This window comes from Crocodylus siamensis, chromosome 5 (genome assembly GCF_052110815.1).
Source record: "Crocodylus siamensis isolate JL-2025a chromosome 5, ASM5211081v1, whole genome shotgun sequence".
NCBI lineage: Eukaryota > Metazoa > Chordata > Crocodylia > Crocodylidae > Crocodylus > Crocodylus siamensis.
Window position 1 is genome coordinate 125,975,184 of NC_143399.1, and position 9,157 is coordinate 125,984,340.

Below are 9,157 nucleotides of genomic sequence, written 5' to 3' on the forward strand. Positions count from 1 at the left end.
CCAACCTCTTCATCCACCTCATCAACCTGCAGGAGGTGGTCACCAGCTTTTGCTGCATAGGCTTCCCCAACTACGTGCAGGCTGTGGATGGCATAAACATCCCCATTCTCTGCCTGCCAGTTGGGCAAACAATGCCCATGATGTGTCTTCTGTAAGTTCCCCCTCTCCCAGATGAAGAAGAACAGATGCTACACTCCAAGAATCCCCAGTTGCATCACTGGCACCATCATCATCACTCCCGCCATCATCAGGGACCTGTCTTTCCTCCTCCTGCCGTGGCTCATGAATCCCTCCAGTGGGGCAGCTGAATCACTGAAAGGAGTACTTCAACTATTAGGGGCATACATCAGGGCCAGGGAGAGCATCTGTTCACCTAGGCCCCCCAGGGGAGGACAAAAAACAATAAGCACAAACTAATTGAAGATTGCTTCAGCGTGGACATAAGGAAAAACTTCTTTACAAGTTGAGTACCGATAGTTTGGAACAGGATCCTCCGGAACTGGTCACCCACCCTGGCAATCTTCAAAAAGATTGCTGGGGTCATCTGACCCCAGAAATATTTCCTGCCCAAATGCAAGGAGCTAGACCCAATGATCATTAAGGTCCCTTTCAGTCCCTAACATCCATGAAACTATGGAACTACTCCTGAGCATGTGCTACATGACTGTGGATTACACCCTCAGCCACCTCAAGGTGTGTTCGTAGACTCTCAGCATGTGTCTCAAGGTAGAGGAAGAGAACGCACTATGCCTCATTATTATTGCTTTATGCATCCTCAACAACATCTGAGAGACCAGGGTAGGGGCACTGTCCAGGACTGGGATGGAGCCACAATTGTTGCTTGAAGGGTCAGTACACTAACTGCCTGCACTGTGATACTGTGCTTGGCTCTTGTGGACTTTCTCCAGGGAGCACATAAGATGGGGATGATGATAGTGCAAGCCTCTCCAGATGCATAACCTGGGAGTAGGACAGAATCAGCTCGGATAACAGTTCCCATTCAGGACTCCTGCCATCACATCTATGCTTTTCTTAGACTGGAAGGGAGGAAAGCATGATGGGAGGCAGAGGGGTTGTTCGACAAGAGCGAATTTTTCATGTTCCTGTTGTACTGCAACTCCAGCAGTTCTCATAGATAAATGCATGTTATCTCCTTTCCCTGACCTCAGTGTCCTCTCTGTCATGTGATATCACAGTGCTGCCAACCAGGGCAAGGTGCAGATGGCTGGCACTTGTACCTGTTTTTTACATTTTGCCTGCAGAGCTCAATAAACTCTTTTAGTGCCTTTCCATGAGTGCTGAGAGGGCTGGGGAGCAGTTTCAGCACCAATGCTCTGAGCAGCTAGGAGAAGGCTCATCTTCCCCCAGTAGCTGAGCATGGTCCTGAGAGATAAAGAGAATAGGGAGGTGTGAATGAAGCAGATTTATGTTCCCACAGGGTGAGAGATAAGCTGCTAACTGGCCTGGTAAAGGCCAGGCAGGGGGCTTGGTGCCTCAGTTGCACTCCAGAAAGGGAGGGAGGGAGGGAAGGGGTGACTAGTCTGCCCAGTGCTGAAAGACACTAACTTCTTGAGCAATTTCATAGACATTAGGGTTGGAAGGGACCTCGGAAGATCATCAAGTCCAGCCCCCTGCTCCAAGGTCATAGGGGTCATAGGATCCCAGCAAGAAAAACATCCAGGTTTCTCTTGAAGGTGTTCAAAGTAGGTGCTTGAACCACCTCTGGCGGCAGGCCATTCCAGACCTTGGGGGCTTGGACAGTAAAGAAGTTCTTCCTTATGTTCAGCCTGAAACAGTCTTGCAGGAGTTTATAACCATTTGACCTTGTAATCCCTTGAGGTGCTCTGGTGAACAAACGTTCCCCCAGGTCCTGGTGAACACCCCTTATAAACTTATAGGTGGCCATCAGGTCACCCCAGAGCCTGTGTTTTTCCAGGCTGAAAAGTCCCATGGCTCTCAGCCTCTTGTCATAAGGTCTGTTTTCCTGACCTCTAATCATGTGCATGGCTCTCCTCTGGACTCTCTCAAGCTTCTCCACATCCTTTTTGAATTGTGGAGCCCAAAACTGGATGCAGTACTCCAGCTGCAGCCTCACCAAGGCTGAGTACAATGGGAGAATGACGTCCCGGGATTTGCTTGAGAAGCATCTATGGATGCAAGCCAGCATTTTGGTCGCTTTACTGACTGCAGCATCACATTGCATGCTCACGTTCATCTTGTGGTCAATTCTGACCCCCAAGTTGCTCTTGTCCATAGTGCTAGTCAGCATAGCCCTGCTGAGCCTATAGACATGCTCCAGGTTTTTCCTCACAAGGTGGAGAACCTTGCATTTTTCAGTGTTAAACAGTATCAGGTTCTCATCCGCCCATATACTGAGCCTGTCAAGGTCAGCCTGGATTACCACCCTGTCCTCAGGTGTGGATGCTTTACCCAAAAGTTTGGTATCATCGGTGAACTCAGCCAGTCCGCTTTTGATTCCAATGTCCACATCATTAATGAAGAGGTTGAACAAAATAGGTACAAGGGAAGAGCCTTGAGGGACCCCACTGATCACAGGGCACCATGACAATTGACTTCCGTCAACCACCACCCTCTGTGTCTGACCTCGGAGCCAATTCCCCAGCCAACGGATCATGGTGGACCCGAGGCTGCTGTTGGCCAGTTTTGCCAAAAGGTGATCATGGAATACCAGATTGAAGGCTTTTTTAAAGTCAAGATATATGACATCAATCTCTTCCCCCTTGTCCAGGTGAAAGATCACCTGGTTGTAAAAGGAAATGAGATTGGTCAAGTATGACCTACCCACAACAAACCCATGCTGGCTGTCCCTCAGAATGTTGCCATCGGCCAGTCCATTAAGGATGGCCTCCTCAATGATTTTTTCTAAGACCTCCTCAAGACAGAGGTCAGGCTGATGGGCCTGCAGTTTGGCAGATCTACTTTCCTTCCTTTCTTGAAAATAGGCACCACATTGGCCTTCTTCCAATCATTGGGCACTTCATCAGAGTGCCAGGAGCTCTCAAAGATCCTTGTCAGGGGCTGAGCTATGAGGCTAGACAGCTTCTTGAGTACTCTGGGGTATAAATTAGCACAGAGGTGGGCAAAATGCAGCCCGGGGGCCAAATGCGGCCGCCAAGCTATTCTATCTGGCCCGCAGGGCCCCTAAAAACTTTAGAAAATTAATATTTTCTGCCCTTGATGGCTTGCCAAAACTCTGAAAGCACCCCTCCACCCAAAATAATTGCTTGCCTCTGAATTAGCAGCATGGGGCCCCTTGCTTAAAGCAGTCAGGGCAGGATGATTCACCAGACCCCCATCCCTCTCCATCCAAGCACTGGGATTCCCTGTCTGGGTTTCTGGGCCATAATGGCTTGGGAGAGATCTGTGACCACAGGAATAGCTTATAGGAGCTGGGGGGCAAGGGGGGGTTAAGGCCAGTGGGTTAGGTCCAGTGACTGACTTCTGGAGATAGGCTTACACAGAAGGCTTTGTGTTGGTGGTGCATTGTTGTACCATTAACTCCCCACTTTACTGGCTGTGACCACAGCCAGCCTACTCCCCTCCCCCTCTTTCCCTTATGGGCTTTGCATTTTCCCCAGTGCCTGGCAACACCTTCCACCCTGGCATGGAAATTTCCAGTGTCCACTACCTGCAACATCAAGGCAGCTGGCCATGTCCCACCTACTCCTAAAGTTTCCAAGGCTGTCCGCCTGCTTGCTCCAGCTCTGGTGCTCAGTTCCCCCATTCCCTTGGCCCTAGTATTCTTGGACCCTGTAGCTTTGGGCCAAAAAACCCTTGAGGACGTGAGGTGCACACGGCCCAGGTACCTGCCAGCAGTGGCCAAGCTGCAGAGGTCATAGGGTTGCCTCCATGGAGGCACAGCCCCCTGCCCCCTGAGTGTGGGGGCATGAGGATCCCTGGCTGGGTATGCAGGTGCCAGGGTCAGGGTCCAAGGGGCCCAGCACAGGGAATCTCCTGGGCTCATAGTTGAGGTCTGTGTGTATGCTGTGTGGTGCTTCATGATGGGGTGGTAGTGATGTGGGGTCACAGCCTGAGGATTAGGGTGCCCAGGTCCTGGGGCTCATGTGGGGGACACAGAAGCCATGCTTTCCCCCACTGCCTGCCTGGGATAGGGAAAGCAGGGCTAGGGAAAGAGGTGAGCTTGCTTGGCACTGAGACAGCCCAGGGACGGGACTTGCTGGGCGCTTGACTAGAGCAGCCAAGTGCAGGCCAAGTGCTAGTACGCCTTCTTGAAATGAAGGGCTAGGGGACCCACAAGGCAGCTGGGATGGTGGAAGACAGTGATTTAACTTGAACTGATAAGTTAGCAATACATTTGTTTTTAGTATCTTCCTATTTAGATGGAAGAAGTAAAAGAATCAAGAGCTTACCTATGGATGAAAGATTCTAAATGGAAGGGAAAGGAAAATGGAGAACAGTGCTTTTTGGTATTGTATAAGCAGGACCAGCCTTCACTGGAGGGAAACAAATAGCACAATCTTTGTCAACTATTAGCATACTATTTGATATACTCACTATATGCATCATCACTGACAAACTGTCCATGAAAGCAGATCTCTTGGGTTTTCTAATTGTCTTACCTGCTTCCTCTTTATCTTGTATGTTTTCATTTGTAGATAAGCTGTAAATGCAAGATGTGTTTTAAAGGAAGAGATTAACTCAGTAAAAAAAAAACTGAACAAGGAGGTAAGCCTCATTTAACAGATATGGTAGTGGTGCAATGTGAGAGAAAGGGGATTTTAGTTAGGTTGCATGATGCCGCCACTTTCCACCATGGAGTAGCCTCGATAGGCAATATGGCTATATGACCCATAATGCACCATGGCACAGGGGTAGATTACATTAGGGGAGTGGCATGAAGCTGAACAGAAGCTGACCTACAACCCCCATGAGGCAAAGGATTATGGTAGAAAATGCACTGTAATGTTCAGTGGCTTTGAAGCAAAATGCCAAATCAACAAAGTGCTATACTCTGGTCAATCCCACCTCCAAAGAAATGTATTATATATTTCACTCAGTAATAAATAAATCTAGTGAAATTTCTGAAGACAATTTCAGTGCTATAGAAACTGCATGGTCTGTTGCAAAATCACTCCAATACATTCAAATATAGCTTTACTCATGCTATAAGTAAGTGTATGAGGGTAAGCTGACATAGCAACAAATATGCATTAAGTATTATAACCAAAAACTTACAAGAAACCAGAATTCAACCAGTGATGAATATTTTCTTCTTTAGAGTCTTCTAAAAAAAGAAAAAGAAGTTGGCTATAAAGGTACCAGATTAATTTATATAAATTTACCACATCATGGGAATTTTTAACTTCTCAGTTCCATTAATCCTCAAATGTGCAAAAAAACCCCCAAACCTGCCTTCTTAGGGAAAAAATACTGGACATAACTTTATTTTAGTAATTTGAGGTCTTCCTAAAATCAAGAAGGAAAACAAAAATTTAATAGCAAAAAAATCAAGCTGATTAGTGTTATTAATTACTAGTATAATGACCAAATTGAAAGGCTCAGTCAAGACTGGGACTCATTTTCCTAGGTGTTGTACAAACGTATAACCAGAGGCATGCCTTGCTTCAAAGACCTTACAGATAGGAAGGTTAATTATGTTTAATTCAGAGGGAGAGGAGTTAGCAATGGAGTGATGTACCAAAAGTAGCATATAGGAAGTCTGTGGCAAAGCCAAGACTGGAATACAAAGTCAAAGCAAGTCTCTCACAGAAAGCTCAAAATTATTTAATCGCTAAAAATCTTACAATGAAAGTTGAATACATATAAATGTTTTTTGTTCCTCAGTGTGGAGATTGGAATCATATACATTGAGGCTGTGCAAAATTTCGCCAGCAGTTTCATTTTGACACTGTTTCAACTTGTTTTGAGCTCAAAACAACAAAATAAGAATGAAACAGAAAGCTTCGAAACAGCCTTGAAATGAAATGAGGCAAGCTGAATCGTTTCAAAATTTTCAAAATGTTTCATGTTTTGAAGCTCAAGCTGGGCTTGCCTGCAGGGAAACAGAAACTAAAGTGAGGAGAGAGAGGGGGAAGAGGGTGGGGGGGGGAGGACTGCTCTCATTATTGACTGTGTAGCTGGCCAGTGCCTGTCATCCTTTCCTGAAGTCCCTTCCAATCCCAGTGCCCTGGGGGAGGGATGGAAAAACTGCATAAAAGGCAGCATTGTTTGAACTGCCCTGCTTTCTGCCTTGGTGTCAGTTGAGTGAGGGTGTACCTTAACACACACAGTGTCACTCACCCACGTCACCAGTTTTGCTTGTGAGCAGCTAGACGTGCAGGGCCCCAGAACCCAGACTCCCCCTGCACCGATCTCCTTGACAGCTGGCAGGCTTCGTGGCTGCAGCAGGGCCTAGCAGGCCTGCAGCTTTGACCCTGCTGTGGCTTGAGTATTTTGCTTTCATGATTTTGAGGTGCAGTTTCCCTGAAACGCCTGCACCTATCTCCTTGAAACTTGGCAGGCTTCATGCCCTGAGAAGGGGCTACAATTCCTGCAAGCTCCATCCAAATCAGGCCAGAAATGACAAAGTTACAGGCTGTTTTGAACTTCCCCATTATAGCCTATGGGCAAAACAGCGTCAAAACAGTGAAACTGTTCTGACGAAATGAAACAGAACAGCGGTTTTGAATCAAAACAAAATTTGAAATGAAATGCTGTTCTGTCGAAACACAAGTCAAAACAGAAGGGTGCCATTTCACACAGCCCTAATGTACATCTTTACCTTAGAAACAGTCTTAAAACACCAACAAAACAATTACTTATTAGAAGACTCGACTCTTACATGGACGCTCAGTGATGCTGGGAGTGAAGGGCACCATCTTTATTTTCAGGCAATGTTAAGAAGAAATAGGATGCATTGTGAGAGTGCTGGTACTTCCTCCTCGCAAAGGGACAAGGAAAAGGTGGAGTTAATTTCGTTCACCCCCCGTTCTTTCACATTTGCCCTTGGAATAGGATTGGTGTGCTGGATACAGTAAACTATATATCATAAGATGGACATGCTCATCCTGCACATTCAGTTCCCCATTGCCCAACTGTGCCTTCAAAGGAACAGCCTAGACCTCTGTGAAGACATCTGCTTCAGGTTCTTAGCTACAGTCACTTTCTACCCACAAACTTCCTCAAAATTCAAGCTAGAGGCAAACTATTGTGTGGGGATTCAACTCCATTGAGGGAATAGGCTGCATATCTGTCAAACATTTGTGCATTTTAGGAGGACTGCACGGTTCTGTCAGATGGAAGTTTCCTATCAAGTGGGAGAAGGGTGAATTTGCAATGTGGCCCAGCTAGATGTGTGATAAAGTGGGAGATATCTCTGCAGAGGCTCATGCTATCATCATCAATGGTGCCAGACTGATTTGCATGTTGAAACTGAGTCAGTGAACAACAAATGTGAAAAGGTTACAATGTAGCTATCAGAACTCTCTATAAGAGCAGTGGACATCTCATCCCAGTTTAGGGCATAGCTAACAGCATATTAGGCTGCATGAGTAGGAGTGTTGCCAGCAGATTTAGGGAAGTAATTATTTCCCTCTATTCAGCACCAGTGAGGCCACACCTAGAGTCTTATGTTCAGGTTTGGCCCCCCACTACAGAAAGGATGTGGACAAATTGGAGAGAGTGCAGCAGAGAGTGACAAAAATGGTCAGAGGACTGGGGAACATGACTTAGGAGGAGAGGCTGAGGGAACTGAGCTAATTTAATCTGGACAGAAGACTGAGAGGGGATTTAATAGCAGCCTTCAACTCCCTGAAGGGAGGTTCCAAAGACGATGAAGCTAAACTGTCCTCAGTGGTGGCAGATGACAGGACAAGGAGCAATGGTTGCAGCAAGGGACGTTTAGGTTAGATATTAGGAAAAACTTTCTCACTAGTAAAGCAGTGAAACAGGCTACCCAGAGTGGTTGTGGAATCTCCTTCCTTCCAAGGTTTTTAAGACTCGGGTACACACAGCCTTGGCTGGGATGATCTAGCTGGGGATGGTCCCACTTTGAGCAGGGGGTTGGACTAGATGACCTCCTGAGGTCCCTTCCAACCCTCATTTTCTATTATTCTAAATATGAGCTTGCTAGTATTCTTCTAGCCTCTGTTCTACTTCTATCACTTCATAAAGCTATTTAATTATTTTAAACTAGCAATTTCTGCTCAACTGGGAGCCTGGACTGTAATAGTAGGGGTTCTGAGGGTTAGGATTAAAGTTTACCAGAAGGGTATTTTTCTGGCAGTTTTCACATGGTCACATGCTGAATAGTGTGTTGTATAACTGAGAGTACTAGAATAAGAATAAAAATGGACAACCTCCCCACCCGCAAAGTTTTGTGAAATATATTAGTGATTTCCCCCTATTTAGTAAAGAGGAAAGAAATCACAATTTCCAGCACTACATTGACTATCAGTTAACACACCTGACACCTATGAAGTATAAATTGGCCTAAGGAAACAATGGAGCTATGCATATTTAGCATTTGAATAGCAAATACAAACAGGTGTACAGATTCCATAGGAACCTCTGTGGGCAAGAACAAAAGAGCAAAAAGAAAAATGAGACAGACTGAGTGAAAGAACAAAGTGTAAATGACAGATTAGTCACCAGTTCAGTCACTACAGAACAAGAAAAACCAACGTTATCCTCTGTTAAAAGGGCCTGTTAAGAATCCCAAAATGCTGTTCCCAGAGCTCACCAAGAGGGTTGTCTGCTACATTTGGAGTTGGACTATCTTCATCTTCATCCAGGTGAATCCATGATGTCTTCGTGGATAACAAGATATCTCTCTTCATTTCAAAGCTACTCCTGGTCTCATGACAGGGAGATTCTGAAGCCATTTCAAGATGCAAGTCTGTAAGCTAAGAAAACATATACAAAGAAAAAATGCTTGCTACCATTTACAAATCATAGTTGCTTCAGAGTATGTCAACCTACTGACAGAGCACTTCTTTTGTCCCAGGTAGAAGAGCCTGCTGGTTTGCAGGGGGATGTTTGTGTGATTCAGGCACTGGCCTGGGACTCTGGAGACCTGGTTCAGTTTCTGCATGACCTTTGGGCAGGGCACTTGCATCTAAGTTTCCTGTCTTTTATGTGACTATAATAATGTTTCCTCCCTCCCTCCCAAATGTTT